The sequence below is a fragment of the Panthera uncia genome, chromosome C2, assembly GCF_023721935.1.
Source record: "Panthera uncia isolate 11264 chromosome C2, Puncia_PCG_1.0, whole genome shotgun sequence".
NCBI classification, from domain to species: Eukaryota; Metazoa; Chordata; class Mammalia; order Carnivora; family Felidae; genus Panthera; species Panthera uncia.
In genome coordinates, this window is record NC_064810.1 from 26,282,316 (window position 1) to 26,303,800 (window position 21,485).

Below are 21,485 nucleotides of genomic sequence, written 5' to 3' on the forward strand. Positions count from 1 at the left end.
CATTTATTCTGTTTCTAAATTAAAGAGTGTTGAGAGAGTTGTCTGGTCTTGGTTGAAATCTTTTTGGCAATGAGCAACACAGCATACTTAGCACTGGAAATAGATTAATAAGGCAAGACCACTTTCCTCAAGGAACTGGTGTGTTCATGGCTTGTTCTTCATTTGGAGTGACTTGGTGATTAGTAAATAATGCAAACAAACTCAGGCTATTTATTGGCATTTACCTATATTTTCCATCTATTCAGTAAAGTACTTTTGCCATTATAAAATACTACTCTTTACCGTGGCTACTTCCTTTTCTCTGAAGAATAATTTAAAAACTCTGAAAAATGAAACAAATCTTTTTATCCAGTCAACTAGTTTTTCTTGAAAAGATTTTTAATGAGCGCCTGGGTGGCTCAGTCAGTTGAGCGTTGGACTCTTGATTTGGGCTCAGGTCATGATCCCAGGGTCGTGGGATTGAGTCTCATGTCAGGCTCTGCTCTGAGAAGGAGCCTGCTTAAGATTCTCCCTCTCTTTCTGTCTCTCTCTCTCTCTCTCTCTCTCTTTCTTCCTCTGCCCCTCTCCCCCACTTGCTCTCTCTCTCTAAAAATATAAAAAAATAAATAAATAAAAAAGATTTTTAAAAACAGCAGATGAGCTTCTGATCAAAACTCAGGCACACAGCTGCTTTCTAGAACAGTCTCATGAGTTCCTGACTCACCCTAAGCCATCTTCATGCCATATTGCACTCCTACCTAGTTCTTCCACTCATCAATTCTTGCTAATGTGCTTATGGTAATTCTCTTGAGAATTATCTTAGGATTTCAAGTTATATAAATGGCAATGATGATAATTTTGCCTAAGCAAGCCATTTAAAACTATCATAGATTAATCTCTGTATAGACTTCTCTCTGATACCCAAATTAATGTATAATATGAACAACAACGAAGACTAGTTTGTTTAGAAATACTACTGCAATATTTACAATTTCATTAATTTGCACAGGCCTTTGCCTTTTTCTGAATTAGAAGGGTTATATACTACACATTGAGACACAAATGAGTATTCAAAGAATATTAAAAATTAAAATAGTGCAAATGAATATGCACAATCTTTATTCCTTCTTTGGAAATCCCACAGCACAAGAATACATTGTTCTGTGAAAGCCCTTATCACACTGTATTATAATTACTGTTTATAGTCTATTTCTCTGACGAGGCAGAGAGCTTCAGGAGGTCTTAACCTATTTATCTTTGGATCTCCAGCTCTGACATAATGTCTGGCACATAAAGGATGCTCAGCACAAATCTGCTGAATGAAGGAATAAATGAGGAAAGAGAACAGGCAGGATTTCCTTACTCTGCCCATTTATGGTGTGTGACCTCCTACTTCTTAGCCTGCACAAGTCCTCGGCTTCCTCATCTGTAATATGGGTGAAATAAGGAGTCGCAAAGAGCTTCAAAAGATGCCCTGTGTATGTAAACTAGGAAGAATTACACAGGGCTTGGTTAACTTTAGTGTATTTTAGCTCAATCGGAGCTGTTCAACTTACAATGTGTGAAACTCTGGGCCAGGTTGTGGGACACCCAGCTCTTTTGCTAGTAGAGTGGAGAGTCTAGTGGGAGATAATGCCAGTTAAATGGGCAACTGCAGGAACACACATGACAAATGCTGGGCAAATTACAGGACCCTGAGGAGCACATTGGAGAGTCTTTACCACAGCCTCGGGTACCTTGGGGAGATATCCTGGGGAGGATTCTTGGAGAATGTGATATTTAAGACCATGTATGGCAGGTAAATATTTCAGGAAATGGAAGAGAAGGTGAAGAGACCAAGAAGGAAGAGTGAGACTACGATGTCACATGTGTGTGAGGAGGGCTTTGTAAATTCCTCGTGTCTTAGTGTTGTTCCAAAGATCATGCAGGAATGCTTTTATAATCTTCTTTTATCTGTTTCCAAATCATACAGAAAAATATCTAAGCTAAATTACATTTTTTTTCTTCCATCATGTAGGAAGTTTTCTCTTTGGAACTACATTTCCAAAAGTCTCCTAACTCATATAACCTTATTTATCACTTTTGTGATTTAGCAAATGTTTCTAATGAAAAAAAAGAAAATAATAGCAGAATCCCATCTTTACTATGCAAAAAAAAAAAATCTTGTCAATAATGTTGCTGAATAATTGTGTATAACAAAATTAGTTTTAAAAATCTGAAAGTGTTTGGGGCGCCTGGGTGGCGCAGTCGGTTAAGCGTCCGACTTCAGCCAGGTCACGATCTCGCGGTCCGTGAGTTCGAGCCCCGCGTCAGGCTCTGGGCTGATGGCTCGGAGCCTGGAGCCTGTTTCCGATTCTGTGTCTCCCTCTCTCTCTGACCCTCCCCCGTTCATGCTCTGTCTCTCTCTGTCCCAAAAATAAAATAAAAAAATTAAAAAAAAAAAATCTGAAAGTGTTTTACCACGGAGTGGTTTCACCTCTTATTAATTGCTGGTATTATTTGGCTTCCTTAAGGTAAAAAGAATACTCTTCACAAAAATATTTATGTTAACAGAATTAGCAACTTAATGAATGTTTGTCACATTATGTTGCTACTTATGATTAATTATCATATATTGGATGATTTGTATGTTTCATGTCAATACCATAATCGTGTGATGTCTATTTCATGCTAACAAGTAAAGATTAAACCATGTACTAAGGTCAGTTGTCTTAAAACTAACCTCTTTAAAGGAGTAATGAAAAGAACATAGGCAAGTCAGAAAATCTAGGTTTGATTCTTTGTGTAGCCACAAACTAGTTCTGTGGCTTTAGGTGGGTCACTTAACTTCTATTTTATTTAATAATTGTTTTCTTTAACCTTCTCATTTACACTTTAAACAATGTAGAAATAGTATTTGACTTTTCCAAGGAGACTAATTATAAACTACATACTTAAAGTTTACTGAATAAGTATGGGTAAATCCTAGAAATTAAAATCAAAACAAAACAAAAAACCTTCTATAACATTATCACCTTCTATTTCAGTACCTGAATTCTGAACTCCGAACTATCTCCGTTAGTACTGTTTTAAAATACAAATGTAAGTTATATGTTTTACTGAATTATTTTTTACATTATAACTATCCTCAGATATCAATGTTTAAAATGGACTGTGGCAACGTCAATAAAGAAAGACATTTAAAAAATAACATTAATAGATCCACATATCCCACATATTCAGTAAAAATAAGATAGAATTATGATGTTATGACAAGATTAGAACCTTAGGTATTTCTCTAGAAATTGTGATTATAAATATGTTTAAAAGAACAGTTTTATGTGTTGAAGGGAAGAAATTAGCTACAGAATAATCCCCATAATATTCACACCCTAAATGAAACAGTTCACTTTGCTCAGTATGACCTATCTAAAAATACACATACTACTCTCCCTGAAAAGAGCATGTAGTAGAAAAATCTGGTGCCTTCCTGGTTGCTGAAAGAATTGAATGCTAATTACCTTGGAGGATAAATGTGGCTTCAAATCATGTATTTATTATACGAGTTATTATTTTTCCATCCCCAAATTTCCTAATGATAAGAAACAGCCTATTTTAATCAAATTGGCTTCCATTATGCTCCTTAAGTGAAAGAGACACCCATGTGGGCCTAGAGATAATGATGCCATGAGATGGCAATCTAAGTTTTAGGCCACAGTGTCAGGGCAGTCTTCTAAAAATAAGTGGCCATTTAAATGCTACCATATCTTGTTTTGCAAATCTATCCTCACACAGCAAATAATCGTTTTTGGTGCAAAAGTTAGTCATAAAATTCTCCATTAGTGGCTGGTAATGGACCATAATATTACATGTTTGTAAAAAGTGCATTTGGAAAATGAAATGCTGGAAGTAATGGCCAATAAGGAATATTAATATTTATATGAGATAACTTCGTAGGAAGAGATTTCCTTTTTACTGTCAACTGCATGCACAGAATATTTTCTATTTTCTTGAGGAGGAAGAGCTTTGAAAGTCTATCATTTGTCAAACTGTATTAGTACTCTGCTTTGTTGTGTCCTAGCTGCTTCAACAGAAAAATGGGAGTGATTATCATTGTTAGTTTTACGATAGATGTGATAAAATAAATCAGAAAGGAGTCTTGGAATGTTAAATATATTACAGGCAAACAATATTAACCTATGTCTATGTCAATGTGAATGCTTACAGCAGATTTCCATCCTTCATTATTAACGCACAAACCCTAAAGGGATGAATTTCAGGCAACTATCGAGAGGGGGGTCTGGCACTTGTAACTGCACTTTCCACTTCATCATAAGGTTGTTTACTTTCCTAAAGTGGTGCCATCAACGTGAGAGACGTGTTCAGTTTCCATCAGGGTCAAAAACGACAAAGATGCTTTTACTGAAAATAAGATGAACCAAAATCACCTAATTATATACAAAGAAATTAATTCCAAACACTTTTTTTCCTGTTTTAAAAGTAACTTGTTTTTATTCACGTAAGGGAAAATACGATCATATTGTCAATGATAAACTCAGATTGGATGAACTGTTGCTTTTAAGTTTTGCAAAGTCATGAATAATAATAATGACTAGGAGTAGTATTTACTGAGCACTCGCTATGAGCCAAGCGCCATTCTATTTGTTACTTCCTTCGCCCTTTTCCACAACCTTGCAGTTGGCTTTACACACGAAGCATCTGAGAGGCACAGAGAAGTTAAAGAACCTGTTTAAGGCCATACATCTAACAAGCGACCCCAGTTCTGACAAACTGATAATGGAACACACTCTATCTCTGTGTGTTGATCCTTCTCTCCCTGAACAGGGAAATGAAAGACTCATTGAAGGTTATTGCTCAGTTCAAGTGCTAATTACCAAATGCTGCGTTGCATTCCTAAACCACAATCTGAACCAGCCAGCTGTTTATTTTCAGGAACTGAAGGGGCCTTTAGCATGGGGAATCAATGAGTGTATAGCCCATGGCTGTTCTTGGAACTTACATGGAAGAATATTAGGTTTCTCCTACTGGTATAAAATAAATATAGAATATTGTACTGGTGTAGAATAGGTCCGCCACAGATCAAAGGCCAACCCAACCCAGCAATGAGAAGCAAAATTATGCAATGTAAACTCTAGGATGGGAGAAAGGAAATCTTAATTCACACCAAATCTTAGTTTCTTCATCTATAAAACATGGACCCAAATAATTTCCCTGCTTCTCCTTAGGTTATTATAGAATAGAAACAAGGTTAACAAGCATGAAAGTAGTCTGTGGACAGCCATGATCAATTCAAAATAGGCATTATTGTGAGGTCACAGTTGAGACAATCAGTTGTTAGGCAAAAAAAAAAAAAAAGGACCACTGAGTTTGATGTCAAGGATAGAGGATCCACATGTCCAGGAACTTTACCAGGAAAAAATAATACCGCTTCAACTTCAATTTTCTCTGGGCCTGCCTCTAGGAGTATGAATCATTACAACTCAAAGTTAAGTGGCTGCATTATAGAACCAGAAGAGCTCCTGACTCTTATAAGGATCATCTTTATTTAGACCACTCCAGGACGATCAAAAAATTTCAAGAGACCATGAATCTTTCAGTAAGCGAATTTGTAGAAAAAGATGAAGTTTGACTGAAAGTAAATACAGTACAGTACAAAAACACTAAGTTAGAGTTCAGAACTTTGGCCAGAAGTAGTTTTACAACGTTCATTTTTCCAGAACTATCCATCACTGTAGGTCTACCCTGAGCCAATCACTGTGGATACATAAACTGATCATGCAGACACCATTTTCTACTTCTTAGAAATTCACAGACTACTACGGAAGCACAAATTATACAATTAATTGTAAAAAAAAAGTTACTAATGAGTTTGAACTTCAGTTTTCCTATTTATTAAATCAGGATATTGGAGTAAATGATCGTCAAAGCTCCTCTCACTCTTCTTACCTATGACTATTTCCAGAAGTGATGAAATAGAAAATGATACAATACCAATGAATACATAAGAGAGTAGAAATGCCAAAGCATGCAAATTAAACATTATTAATTACATATTAATGTGAACATAGGGGATAAGCAGATCTTGAAGAATAAATGCAATTTTGCCACAAATAAAAGTAATTCAGAAGCTTTTAGACAGAAGGAACAAAATAAGCAAAGACTTCTGAGTTCATCTTTAGCACATCACAACAGCTTCCACGTACTGCCTTCTATGCAACAAGCAATTTATATTATTACTCTGGCTTTGGACAAAGCAAGTGAGGCTTATAGAGACAGCTCCCACACCTGTAAAATGATACGGCCACATTTGTTCTCTGCTTATGTGCCTTACTGCCTTCCATTACACAACACAGGTGAATGGAGCCCCAGCGGGGGTGGATATAGGGCAGTGGTAAATGGGCATGACCTGGAAAGATAGGGGGCCAGGACATGGAGGGGGAGCCTGATATGGTTTATACTGGTACACTGGAAACAGACTTTAAAGTTCCTTAACGTCCTGTAGAGGAATTTAAACTTTATTGTGTGTACAAGATAATAAATTTTTTACAAAATATGCACTAGTCTTTGAGCAGGGACTTAGGGAGAAGAGCAGGAGCTTCGGGAGGCGAAAGAAAGCCGGAGGCTGAAATGAGGGTCAATGTGAAATATTGTGAAACTGAGTAAAAATCTAACTCAGATATGTGGGACAATTTTTTAAAGAATCCAATTACTTTAAAATATCCCATAGTTGACTTTGAAATATCCATAGAAACCATATAATACGTCTATTACTTTCAAATGTGTCATTAAACAGCCAGAAAATAATAACAACATTGGATACTACCATTTACTCACATATTTATTCATTTGAAAATACCTACTGAGTTACAAATACATGCTAATTAATGACTCAAACTTTAAAACAGAAAAATTATAGAATCATAAAATCACAGAACATTACTGTATAGCCAAGAACTATGTCTAGAAACAGAAAGATTAAATAAATTTGTCAGGGTCAAAAAGCAGGCTAGGCAGAGATCTGTGAATGAATGGAATTCTTAGCAACCAAAGCAAAGTCTCTTAATAAATGTTATTAATAAATTCTAATAAATTGTCTAACAGTTTAGTGAAAATGCGGAGAGAAAACAAACATTTTCTGAAAGCCCACAATAAACAGTTTGGCTAGATACTTTAAGTTCTCATTTACTTTTCACAAAGACATTATTCTCTGGTCATATGATCCTATAAGACAGAGGAAAAACTTAAGTCTCTGAGAAGATTGATTTAATGAAGGTATCAGGGTTCCAGCCTTGACTTGTAAGTGACTCCGTGACTTTGAAAACAATCTCTTGATCTTTATGTGCTCGTGTCCTTCTGTATAAAATAAAGGAAATGGGGCCAAGATGACAGGACAAATTGCCTCATTAAATGAAAAGATTCATGGTGTGTGAGCACGTGGACAAGCATATGTGTGCCTGGTGGGACTTGATGGGTGACATCGAAAGTCTCCAGGTCTGTGATTCTCTGCCCAGAGCCGCAAGAACAGGAAGGAACTTGGTGCTGATGAGTGTGGGGAGAAGACCCAGCCGGGCAGCTTGGCTCCCATGGGGGTTTTGAGCAAAACTGGAAAGCGTGGGAGCTGCTGAGCTGGGTGGGGGCAGTGGGGATGGTCAGGAAGGAGCGGGTTTGGCTGGGGGAGACAGTGATGTGACATGGGCAAACATAGTGAGGGAGTCAGTGTCACTGACTGCTAAGGCACCATGTCAAATTTTCACCGAGTATAAGGAACACAGACCCAGTATAGGTTATCTGTGTGAGATTTATCTTGTCATAGCAACCGAGGCTGCAAAAGTTAAAGGGACTGACACAATAGATCCTGTGCAAAGCAAGGGAGGATTTACATTAACTCATAAGTGAAAGTGCTTTAACCGGAGTGTTCATCTTTTGGGAGAATCTCCCTCCAGAACTCTCAACAAACAAACAAACAAAGAAACCCCACAACAACCCCAAATTCTGTCATAATTAATGCAAAGGCCACTTAGAACATCAGAGAATGCACCAGGTAATGCGGCTTCGACATTATAACAAAATTTTAGTTCCCTGAATTTTATGCTGATGCTGTTGACTGGCTCCTGCTTGTTCAACGTCATTTGCTAAACTGCTTTGTTTAATCACGCAAGGTAATATAGCCTCATACTTATTTTACTTGACTTTAACATTTTGAAGAAAAAAAAAAAACATTTCCAACTATTATTTTAACATAAGTTATCATATTAATTTTGTATGCTTTTCCCTGGCATATCTTAAATCTCATTCTTATTTCTTTACTAGCTGGTACTACTCCCCTTATTTAATGAGAGTGCAAGTATATATGACAATGGTATGTGACACTTTATTTTGGAAAATGCTATCTAAAAAAGAATTGCCAAATAAAAATAATGTGTCTTCAGGTAAACAATGAAAACTGCATGAGCTGCCAGACCTAGTGATACTAAAACAATTATTCATTATGTACCTAAAATTCAAATTTAATTGAGCATCCCATATTTTTATTTGCTAAATCTGGCAGCTCTCTATCTCTAAGGCCTATGTTTTATAATGAAACTATCTAAGTGAAGGTCTACCTTCCCTGTACCCAACAACCATCCATCAAATCTGAGATCTAGTGTGAAGGCCACAGTACTTTCAAAGCCATCAGTAAGATAATCGGCATTTTAAAATGGGCAAGTTCACCATCTCATCTCCTGAAATCTCTGCCACCTACTTAGGGCCAAGTAGGTAAAGATGCTATTTCTTGGAGGGTATTCAGGCCCTCCTCCAGGACCCAGGAATGTGATGTGGCCTGTCTGTAGATTTGTGGGACAGGATCAGAACCCTGGCTAATGGGTGTCAGGCCCCAGATGCCTTGCACAATTGAACTTTAGACGCTTATGTTGCTTCCTCTCTGGAAGAAACCTGCTTTGGGAAACTATTCAATACCCTGACAAAGAACTGTATTCAGCCTGCCGAAAAGAGGGAAAGAGAATCAAGTTCAAAACTTCACAAACTTTTGAACCCAGTGCAGATACCTCCTATCTAGAAGATGGTCTCTGAGAACCATCATCCCAGGTTGCCAGCTTCCCGAATAAAGCAACCTTTCCTTTCCCACCAAAATATTAAAAAATAAAAAGACTCCTGCTGTCGATTACCTAGAAAGACAATAAGTTACAATAAAATTACTGAAGATGCTTTCACTAAACTAACATGGAAGACCGAATTTAGTTTCCATAGGTTAAAAAAAACAAAAATAACTTAATCATGAAACATAGAGATCCACCCAATTTTCTGTTGAGAAATATTTAATGTAATCATTTTTATCGCACAGGCATGGTATGTATTCACTAGCTCAGACAGAAATGATTGGCTTCATAAGAAAGGAATGTGTTAGGACGAAATTACAGGACTAACTTAGCTTCCAATGGCATCACCTGAACAAGATGATGACCAAGATTGGCCAACAATGAATGTTTTAATTATACTATAGTTAATACCTTCTAGTGTCATATGAACTAGAAAGTCTACATTTCTAGCTGCTCTCATTGATTTAATTAATTCAATAAATCATTCATTTATCTAGTGAATATAATGTTCTTACTTTTGGCATTTGGCTAGATACTAAAAGAAGTAATTTATATGTAGTGATGGAAACAGACATTTGCAGAGAATTAAGCAATAAAAATATAAGCAGGGCCTACCTACACAAAAGAGAGAAGGGAAGAAAAAGGAGAGAGACAGAGAGAGACAGTCACAGTAAGAGAGACAGAAAGACAGAGGTACCAAACAGACTGAGAGAAGGACACAGAGAGTCACAGCAATAGAGACAAAGAGAAAGACAGAGGTACTGAAGAGACTTAGAGAGAGGGAGAGAGGGAGAAAGAGAGAGAGAGATCCTCTTCTTGGGGGAGGAACAGGTTAAGAATACTTTGATATTTCTCCTCCCCTGGGGGTCTATTTATAAAATTTCCTAGAGATAAGTTTAAATGAGTTAATTTTCTATTTTATATATATATATATGTATATATATATATATACATATAGATATATATATTTACATATGTATATATACACACCCACAAATTAATCTTATTTATTTTATATATAAATTAATTTTATATTTTATATTTAATTTTATATTTTAAATGGCTTAATTTCATATTTGTATTAAAAAGCTGAGGCTTTTTTTCATTATATATTTTACTTTTTCAACATTTTGCACTGGAGAAATGCAACAAGCAGGGATTATTACTCTTATTTTACAGATGGGAAAAGGCTCTTAAGCAAATTATCACTTCACTTTATTTGTATATACACAGTAGTGATGAATTGTTTATGTTTACAAAAATATGAATTATACAAATAGGAAAAGAATTAACTTCAGACATATGTAGAAGAACTGTAATTTCAGAAGGAAGAGGTGAGACTTCTTCACTATCATGCCTGACAATGAGAATATTTGAAATGTGACATATTCAAAACAAATCTTGGCAGCAAAGCCAGGATGATCAAGAATCTAAGGAGAGGTCTTAGAGAAAATAACCACCTCCCAGTGTTTCCTGTGGTTGGCTCTGCTCAGGTAAATTCCACAGCTCTGGACTTGTGGGACCTTTAATAAATAAACAATACACTGTACAGTTTCAGAAGGCAATGATGGTCATAATAATTATATTCTTTCCACTCCTATTATCTGCCAGGTCCCATGCTTGCTAAATGCCATATACATATAATCTTTTAATCTTCACAAAAATCTTGCAGTACTGGTATCATAATTTTCACTTTACAGATGAAGATCGTAAAGCACTGATGAAAAGCTCTGTTTTTGTAGTAGTTGTTGACTCAAGACTTGTTATAAATTCAGGTGTGTCTGACTCTAGGGCCGGAGTTCAATTCCTTTATTACTGGGGAGTGGGGAATAGTCAATGACTGTGCTGTAAGTTTAAGGTGGAATGAAAAACCAAGCTATTTCAGAGCAGGGGTGACCTTTCTGAGGCCTCTGAAATCAGACCGCATAATGGGTGCCTATTGGAATGGGTGCCTATGCAGATGGAAAATATGAATAATGCTGAGAACTTTTTCAAATTACACCCACTTCCCGCCCTCCATTCCTTTCCCCCTTCGGGTCCTCAAGAGATACAAATTTGAGAACCACTGTTCTAAGAGGTCTTAAAACTCAGAGAAAGTCAGGGAATAATAAGCAAGTGTCAAGCTAATATTTTTAGCGGAGGGAGACGGAAAAAGGAGGTCTTCTTAAATGCCTAGATTATGTAACGAACAATGTTAGATACTTCCCAAATATTAATCAGCTAATCTCAAATAATACTTAAGGTTTATTGTACTCCCATTTTTAAAGTTTATTTATTTTGAGAGAGCGAGCGAGCCTGTAAGTGGTGGAGGGGCAAGGAGAGAGAGAGAGAGAGAGAGAGAGAGAATCCCAAGCAGGCTCTGCACTGCCAGCACAGAACCCACGAACCCACGAACCTTGAGATCGACCTGAGCCCAAACCAAGAGTTGGACACTTAACTGACTGAGACACCCAGGTGCCCCTATCGTACTCCCATTTTTGAAATACTTTAAAAACAGAAGTAATCATTTATGTAATAGCGAGATGCTGTTCAATGTTTCTCTTTGCCATTAAATAAACATTTAACCACACTGAGCTGATACATTTCCATTAGAAATAAATATATTTGCTGTTTTTAGGTAGGTCTGGCAACCTTATGCTATTCAATGTTTGAAAAAAATCAAACAGAAAAGAGCCCATCGAACTTTTGTTGTGTGGATCTCTAAACTGAAAGAAACACTGGGCCAGAAAATCTCTGGAAGCACAAAAAGGGCTGGCCAGCTCAACAAGTGAGGCTGTACTTTCATTTTAGAAGAAGTAGAGCAAAGCTTACTTTCAAATTTTACTGTGGATACCTACTGCTTTCAAATTGCTGAGTCTGTTGTGGGAGGCATCACAGCAAAGTAGTTGAAATCAACTCCTTTGGTGTAAGACGCATTTCAGTCCCAGGATTTACCATTTATGTGGTTGTAGGACATTACATAACCCCCTGACTTTTTTCTCACTTCTGAAAGAGGAGTAACCCCAGGGGAGCCTGGGTGACTCAGTCGGTTGAGCTCCCGAATCTTGGTTTTGACTCAGGCCATGATCTCACAGTTCATGGGTTCCAGCCCCACGTGGGGCTCTGCACTGAGGGCTCAGAACCTGCTTGGGATTCTCTCTCTCCGTCTCTCTCTGCCCCTCTTCTGCTCTCCCTCTCTCTCTCAACATAAATAAAAACAAACATTAAAAAAGAAAAACAGGACTAATACTGTTATAGTAGAGTCCATCCTACCTGATGTGTTTGGACCAGTAGTTGATGGATTAAACAAAAATACTAGTCAGAAAGGGACACGTTAAAACATAAATACCTTAATTTTTCTTAAAACACATAAAGTTCAATTTTCTACTTTTCCCCATATTTTCATGTCCTTTTATTGAGTATAGGTCTGGTGACAGTCTTTCTGTGTTTCATAAATTATACTGCTTTAATGGACCCAATCACTCATAAGCAGAAAATTTGCAAACACACTGATATAATAAACTGAGAGATGGTCTAATCTATATTTTTATGATTTTTCCAATAATTCACAGTTGAATATTCACATTTCATATGACAGTGATTTTAGCCATCTAATTTTATTCAATCCTTCCAAAGAATTATGCTATTCTCTTTCTTAACTATGTTCCACAGGTTTAGCCAATTAATTAAATTATACATATAATATTAATTAAAATACATATAAATTACATATTTTGCAATGTTTAATTAGAATTTTACATATTTAATTACACATATAAACTATATAACTTGAAATATGTATGTGGATGGATGGATAGGAAGACAGATTTACGATGTTTGTAAGAAAAAGGCTTTCAATTCTATGTATTTACTACTTAATTAATTTCTGGTCCCTCAAAAAGCATTAAACAGCAACCTCCTGAAGTTATTCTTAACTTTTTCAGGAAATCATGGACTGCTAGGATAATCTGAGAAGAGCTGGGACTTCTTCCTCAGAAAAATAAACACACCTACATACCTTTAAAGTATTATACATTTTTTCAAAGACCCCAGAGACTCAACAAGTTCATTCTAAGTCTCTTATGTATCCATGATCCTAAAGTAAGAACACATTTTTGTTTTTGTTTTGCTACTGCAATAATGCCATTTGCTTTCTAATTAGGTTTGTGTTGACTGAATGCTTCAGAAAGAGTTGCAAACCTCTGTAGTTTCAAATGTTTTGGCGGCCTTTTTTTGCATAAATTTTAAAAATCCCATCAAATTAAATCTATACCCAAATAGGAACAAAATAAACAAATAAAAAACAATAAAACAAAAATGAAATCCAAATCAATTAGAGTTTCCCAAGTTATTCTTCCCCTAAATATTAATTCAGCTACCGAGGAAATACTTGTAATCACTTACCACTTCACAGATTAGCTGACATTTTCAACAGATGCTCCAGCATGCTAAATGCAAGTGTGATCCTTTCCAGAACTGCACTGTCCAATACATTAGCTACTATCCACATGTAGCTATTTAAATTTTAATTAACTAAACTTAAATTCACTTCTTCAGTCACATTAGACACCTTTCAAGTGCACAACAGCCTCAATTGGCTAATGGTTACTGTTTTGGACAATGTAGAGAACATTTCCATCACCTCAGAAAGTTCTAGAGCACTCAAGTATTTCTGCTCTCATCAAGTGATTTGTATGCTTGCCAGAAATCTGTTATGTTTGTTCCCAAATCAGTTTATGCCAGTTAGGTTAATGTGAAATTGTATCATTTATTTAAATAGTATATAAACCAATTTAAAGATGAGTGAGAAAAGAATGAAGGGTTTTCTAAACCTTAACATTTTGGAAAGACTTTATAAAATATGATCATATTTTAAAAAATGCTAGAGAGTTGGATGTAGGTAAGACAATGTTAAAAGATTGGAAACAATCATAAAGAAAGTAGTATTCTGCTGTTAGATTTCTTGGCATTAGATGTGCGCTTAAAGACGTCTGAGCAACAACAGAAATTAGAAATCATAGATGATGCATTAAGGGATTTACAAAAACAAAAAACAAAAAAAAAACATGACTAAGATCTGTAATCAGCAACCAAACTCAAGAGTAGTTCTTGGCTTGTGTAAAAATACTGGCAAATATACAATCAAGCTTTCAAATTTAAACAAAATGTGTATTGTATGTATGTGTTAGTTTTTAAGATCCATTTCTCAAAAATCTTCATGGTATCAACGGCTAATCCTAATTGTATTTAATAGGAAGGTTTCTACTACACACAGCAACACTGCAAACATGAGTCTTCTTCATTACTACAAACTCAGTGTTTTCATAATTGGTTGTGTCATTTCTATTTGGCACATTTAAGTTCATTGGATTAAATTATATTGAAAAATTTATGGACAGGAACCTGATCTAATTCCAGATGTATGCATAACTGGTCTTTTAATTATCACACAATAAAATACAATTAACAACACCACCAGTTACTTTATTCTTGAGCTCTACTCAGTTGCCCTAATCTAAGATATTATACGGAGATGAAAACCCTTGAACTTTAATTGTGTTCACTCTATTTAACCTTTTGATTTTTTTCTGACTTCAAAAGGTTATCTATCCATCTATTTACAGTATCAATTATTTGGGAAATAAAAAGTATAAGGATTTCATTTTTTTGCACATTGAGATTCAGAGACAAAGGGAAACCTAAAACTACATAGTACTACTGGGACTACTACAATCACTACTACTACCTTTCTTTCATTAAAACAGCATCAAACAAATATTGCAATTGATAGTTGTTGCTTGATCAGTAAATATTTTCCATTAGTCCATTAAATTCAAGGAAATATTTAGACTATCATGGATCAGACATCTCTATTTGAAATAATAGCATCGGCATAGAGTATCATAGATACTCCCAATTATCTAGGTCAACTGTAAGAAAAGATGTTTCTAGGTTTATTAAAGGAGAAGATTTATTGCAATTTTGCTTTACTGTGTGATATTTTCATGTAGGAGATGGAAAAATGGCTGCCCTTGGGAGCCAAATGACTGATGAAGTCATTTTGAAATACCTTGAGAGTGACTGTATCTTTGGTCTACCACAGTCCCTGTTACTTCCTCTTGTCTTCAAGTCTGGCTTACTATATTGCCTAGACCCTGAAGCTATTCAAGTGCATGATCCCTGGTAAAAGTGTTTTACATAATGCTATCTTGTATATCTTGGGGAGGATACAAGCAATTGAACTCTGAAGGTGAGCTTAGTTATGGCTACCATTTCATATTAACTTTCATTCTTCCAAGAAACATAATGCTAACAGGTTAACCAATTCACAATTTCTTCCCTTTTTTCTTAGGATATATCACTAACTGCTAGGCCATACTCCTCTCCCCTAGAGAAGGGTTCTAGAAGGAGGGGAATTACCATAGTGGACTAGAAAGTAGATAAAATTTTCTCTATGCCTCCATAGTAAGAGTGCATTTCTACTTGAAAAGAAAAAATGAAACGGATACAGAGTTCATTTTAAATGATATTAATTATATCTATCATATTTGAGTGTGCAGATAAATTATTGTGTTATTTGTAGTCTTTTAAAAATAAAACTTTATCATCTTATTTCAATCAATTACAATTTGTTTAATGATACTACCTAAAAATATATTGATAGCATACATAAAATACATCTTCTTGCATAGATCATTGACCTAGATAAAAATTTAGGCTGTGTCCATTACTAGTGGATTGGTTCTGACAAAAATCATTGAACATTCAGTTTCATTATCTGGAAAATGGGTTATTGATCTCTAAGGTTCTTACCACTTATAAATGTAGATTTAATTTTTAATTTCAATCAAGTACTACTTAAGTTCTTACTAAGTAAATGTAATGCATGAATTATACAGCTTACAAACTAACGTCACTGATCATACCTAAACCTACAAAATGTAATGGGAAAAACGAGGTTGAATATGATTAGGGTCAAGTAAGAGTTCCAGGAGTCCAGAATGAAGAGAAACAGAATAGGATTTAAGAGGGATCAGAGACAGGAGAGAGACATGGGTAGTTTATTTAACTCACACATTCCACATGGAGTAGAAAGAAGTCACAAATGAAGGCACACACAAGACAATGCCAACTTAAAAATCAAGAACTACCCTCCAGTAGACTTCTCCAAAGTTAAATATGATATTTCTAATTTCTCTTAAATTCTAAACTTTAAAATCTTGAAGAAGTATACTTAAATATAGAATTACCCTAATGTATCACATAATGTTTTTGTTTCACTTAAAAATGTTTTGTTCATTCACCAAAGATTTCATCATGTATGCAGAGCACTAGGGTAGGGAGTTGTGAGTTTGGAAAAGACAGCTATTTCTGTACACAAGGGGCTTAGGTTTAGTATAAATAATAGAGAGTAACTAATTTCATAAATCACCTTCAAATCGTATATCACAGGCTTAACTGGACGTCATAGACTGTGTTTAAAAAAAACCCCTTATCCCATACTGATATATTCTGAAGAGTCTAGAAATATCTCAGATAACATAGGACTTTACTGCTGAAGCATAGTTTATTTTAAGGTGTGTATAGTTTCTCACCATTGCCTATAAATGATCTACAGTTCAACCCAATCCAACAATTCAAAAACAAGTATATACAGTGCTAGTAAGTCACAGTCCCCTTGGACACTTGGACTTACTGCCAATGGAAGTTAGAAAAAGCTCTGTAGGAAAAAAAAGTTTCAATGGCTATCAGAATTTGAAATTGAGAAAGTCCTTAGAGAAAGAGTAAGGACTTGGGGATGAAGAAGTGATATCCACTAATCTTGAAGAACATGATGTTAACATGGAGCAGGTTTGTTTGGAAATAGTAGTGGATGGTAGCAATTAGTAAACAAGTAAGAGAAGAATGCTCTCTCGGTATGTCAGATCCTTCACCTCATGGTCTTTCATAGGCAATCCTTACAGGTCTTTTAGGGAGGTATCAGTGCTCCCCAAGATCAATGTGAGTCATGCAGAAGTCATAATAATTCTGAAAGGCAGAGGATATAATTAGTGACTTCAAGAATTATTCCTACATTCTGTGGAAGAGAATCCAGGCATGGGTACAAAGTAAGGTTCAGGGTGGCAGAATTTCGTATCACATCTTTTGGGGAATCTTAGGGAATCACCTATGCTCATGAGTCAGCACTTGATAATAGGGAATAAGAGAAACAGAATAATTATTTACAGAAAGAGACTCATTTATTCTAATAGCATAGTTCATGGACTTCTGGATTGTTTTCAAAAAGGCTCAGTTCAACTGCCAAGTAATTTATCTGATTCCCTCATAGTTCACTGAACTAATAATAACAAGTAATATAAGAGTATTAACATGAACTGGTGTTATAAACTAAATTAGACTTTTCTAGCATGGTCCAATTGACTGATTTGCAGTTGGTTTTCCTTTTCCTTCCTTTCTCCCTCCCTGATTCCATGCTTCCAGTTCCAACTCCTCCTGCCTCATTCCACAAAGCATCTAAACAAAATCAGCTACTCTGAACAAAAAGTCTCAAAATATCAAGAGTGACAGTGGTTAAGTGAAATTTGCCGATATTTAATGGTTTCCTGAATTTTCATACTTCTTTTGTTACTAAATATGGAAATCTTGCTACATAGTAAAACTTGACCACTTCAAATTCTTACAGGAATTATTCAATCTACACAGTTGTTCCCTCACTGAATTCTAACTCTCTAAATGTACAATATTTCCCCATGGTTTATTGGGCATAATTGAACTATTCCTAGATATTTGATACCAGCAGTGGTCCTGAATCTTGGCTTCTTTGAAATAATCTTATCAATCTGTGTATTTGTCATCCATAATTTTTTTATAAAACTAAAGTAAGATAAATAACCTCCATAGTTGGAAGAGCAAATTCATAATTAATCACTAGTGAAAGCATCCCCATGTAGTATTCTCACCCTAAAGAAGAGTTTTTATTTTCTTCATTTATGCTAATCATATCCTCTGCCTTTCAGAATTATTATGACTTCTGTATGACTAACACTTTTGATCACAGCTATGTCATTGTAAGTTTTAAACTATTCTCTCATGATAACAGTTCACTTTAGATAAGGTAGATAAGAGACCACAATTCTATGCATTTGACATGGTATTTTCAGAAGATTATCACTGTACACCACAGTTGACTTCTGTGATACACTTAACTCTGTTGCAACACGTGGAAACAGGCATTTCTGGGCAATAGTATTCTATTTGGCCCGTCAAAGATGCTGACTTGGTCTTCAAAGCTATACACAAGAGTGTTGGGATACACACACACACACACACACACACACACACACACACACACACACGTGTGTGTGCAAAAGGAACTCCAGGCTCTCAAGGGCTACACTATTTACAAAGATGTAATTGTTTACCACTCAGTTGTCTACTTCTTACACTTTTGTGTAGAACTGCTACCATTAGGCACAACGTTGTTTTTCTTTGGTAGGAGTACTTTCCTTCTCATCTCTTCATTTCCTCTGTCTCTTTCTCACTCTCTTGTCTATGTCTCCTGCCTCTTGCTCACTATCTTTTGATTGGTCCTTAAAAAGACTCTTCCTTCTTAGCAACTACTAGTATTTATTTATTTATTTGGGGGGTGGGGAGAGGGGCAAAGGGAGAGGGAGAGAATCTTAAGCAGGCTCCATGCTGAGTGGGGCTCAATCTCACAACCCTGGGATCATGACCTGCGCTGAAATCAAGAGTCAGATGCTCAACCTACTGAGCCATCCAGGAGCCTTAAGAATACTAGTATTTAACCTCTGCGTACTACTCAAATAACTTTGCTTGAAATTATTGGTATTCAGCTTTCTAAGGCTCATGTGTTCTTCCTTTGGTGATTCAAAAGTTCCTTCTTCACCACTGTTGGCAAATTCTAGATTCTGAGATATTCTGGATGCCAGAGTGTTCTATAGGAAGCTTATCACCACATTGCCAGTATCTTAGGGTTCTTAACATATTTATATCTAAAAATCTTTTCTAATGTATTCAATGTTTCATACATAGAGTTTAAGGTTCCAATATCTACAACTATTTAATTCTGTGACTGAAAGATGATCTATATAAACTAGTTTCTCTATATAAGTTACACCATTAATTGCCACTAAAATTTATGACAGTTTAATGGACTCCAAAGAGACTCATTTGCTTTGTACAGACAGAATATTACAGGTACCTTCCCTTCAAACAAAAGTGTGATCTAATCTATTATACTTCATATACTTATTATTAATTTCTTCCATACTTATTATATTGCTGTTTCTGGTTTATTCAACAGATGTAGCTGTACAAAAATAAAAGGTAGGATACAAGGGAAGTATACAAAACACAAAAAGCTGATTTGTAAAATTGATGCTGAAAGAAAAACTATTTATCTAGAAATCAAGGAATTTAAAAATGCAAACGAAATACGCACAATCTAAATTTAGGGTTATAAACTATAATGAAATTATTAATAAAAATGAATCTGCTCTATTTTTATTCCAGGGAAAGAGTAATTCTAAATTTTAAATTGTATGTCTAGGATGAATGGGCACACTCAACACAGTAAAAAAAAAAAAAAAAAGCAAGTATATTAACTGATGCAGAGCAGTGTGGGAATTAAATTTAAGTAAATTTCAGGACCAACACACAGTACTCAAATTTGTGACTATTTTTGTAATTCATTCAAATATTCAGTAGAAATTCATCACAGGGTGAGATCTTATACTCCATTCATTCATCCAATAAATATTTAGATCTTATGTGTAAACCACTGTAGGGGATACAATGAAAAATAAGGCATGGACTTTGCCCTCAAGGGGCTTACAGTCTAGTATATACTGGGAAAAAAATAAACAAGCACATAGATAACCATAATATAAGGGAGAAAGTGATGTGTCATAAGAAAGACTCAGACAACGTGCTATTAGATCATTGATACCAGCAGACTTGTTTTTTTATTTTTGGTTTTGTTTTACTGTAGTGTCTAAGTAGCCAATAGAATAGAAAGAGAGACCAATGATCCCTTTGCAAAATTAAGAGCCAAATTTTGTGAATCTGTGACTGAAGAGTTGCAATATCAATGCAGTTTAAGTCACTGCTCACCAGTTCCTAAAAATGTTCGCTCATAAAGTAACAACCTATTAGAAATATCATCTTGCCAATTTTTATAAGAAGATTCAAATGGAATAATCTAGTATTTAGGGATGAAAAGATCATTTTAATGTAATAAAGCCTCAAATTAATTATCCAAAATACTCATGACACATTACCTTCTTGCACAGAAATTGGCTTGATCAGATTAAAGTGGTGAAGGATTCCTCGATGGCTCAAGTGTGCTCCAAGGAAAGCTAGAAGGTTGTACAGTTAACTCCCAGGGTGTAACTCTAAACCATACAACCTACTACCTCAACCCGGATGCACACAGCTTCCAATGTTGCTTCAAACTCCTTATCATATCTTCAGTCAGCTCCTCCAAATATGGCGGCCATACACCTAAGGGCTTGGCAAGGATGTAGATATAATACGCTAACATTTCACCAATGAACTTAATATGTGTCTCCTAGGACTATCCTAACCTCTTGGATTTCCAGCACAGGTCATACAAAATGTCCTCTGACATCTCTCCTGGCATAGTTCTCCCAGTAATTAATAATATTAAAAAGAAATAGCATTCAACTTCATTTTTCAAGAGAAAACAGCTCAATAGTAATACATAAATCCCAGTTATAACCTTTAATTTCCTTATTGAAGTCGATGAGGTATACTAACCACTATAATGTGAACTTAAGTATCTGAACAGGATCTATTCAGACCATGTTTCAAACCCTGCTATAAAGATTCAAGTTTCTTAAGTAATTTACTATACTTGGATTCAAACTTAAATGGCTATGTTATAAACCCTTCCTAGTGTTCAACAATTGAAGCCTGCCTCTAAAGACAGATGAGGGTTAATATATACATGAGAAACAAAGAAAAATATAAATTCTTCAAAAGTAATCAACTGAAATTTAACAGGAGCTTGACTAAAATTTATTTAACGGCATTTGTCTATAACATTTTGTTAGATTACCACACTGACAAAGACCCATAGAAGCGAGCTTGTGCAGTCCACTTCACCACAAGATCGGATCTACGGGTTTATGCCAATGGGCAACATCTCACTTGGGCTCCCTATTAATGCAGAATTTGTTGTAAATATCTGATGAAATTAAATGAAAATAATCATATCGATCTTTTAGTATAAATATTTTAAATGCTAAAATGCTTTTAGTATACATATTCCCAGTTAAAGGCCTTCATAAATATCCTACACTAAATACAGGTTTCTATACATGAGAATTTAAAGACTAGTATATTGAAATATTTTTCACAGATAACTTTTGTTTTAATAGTGAATAT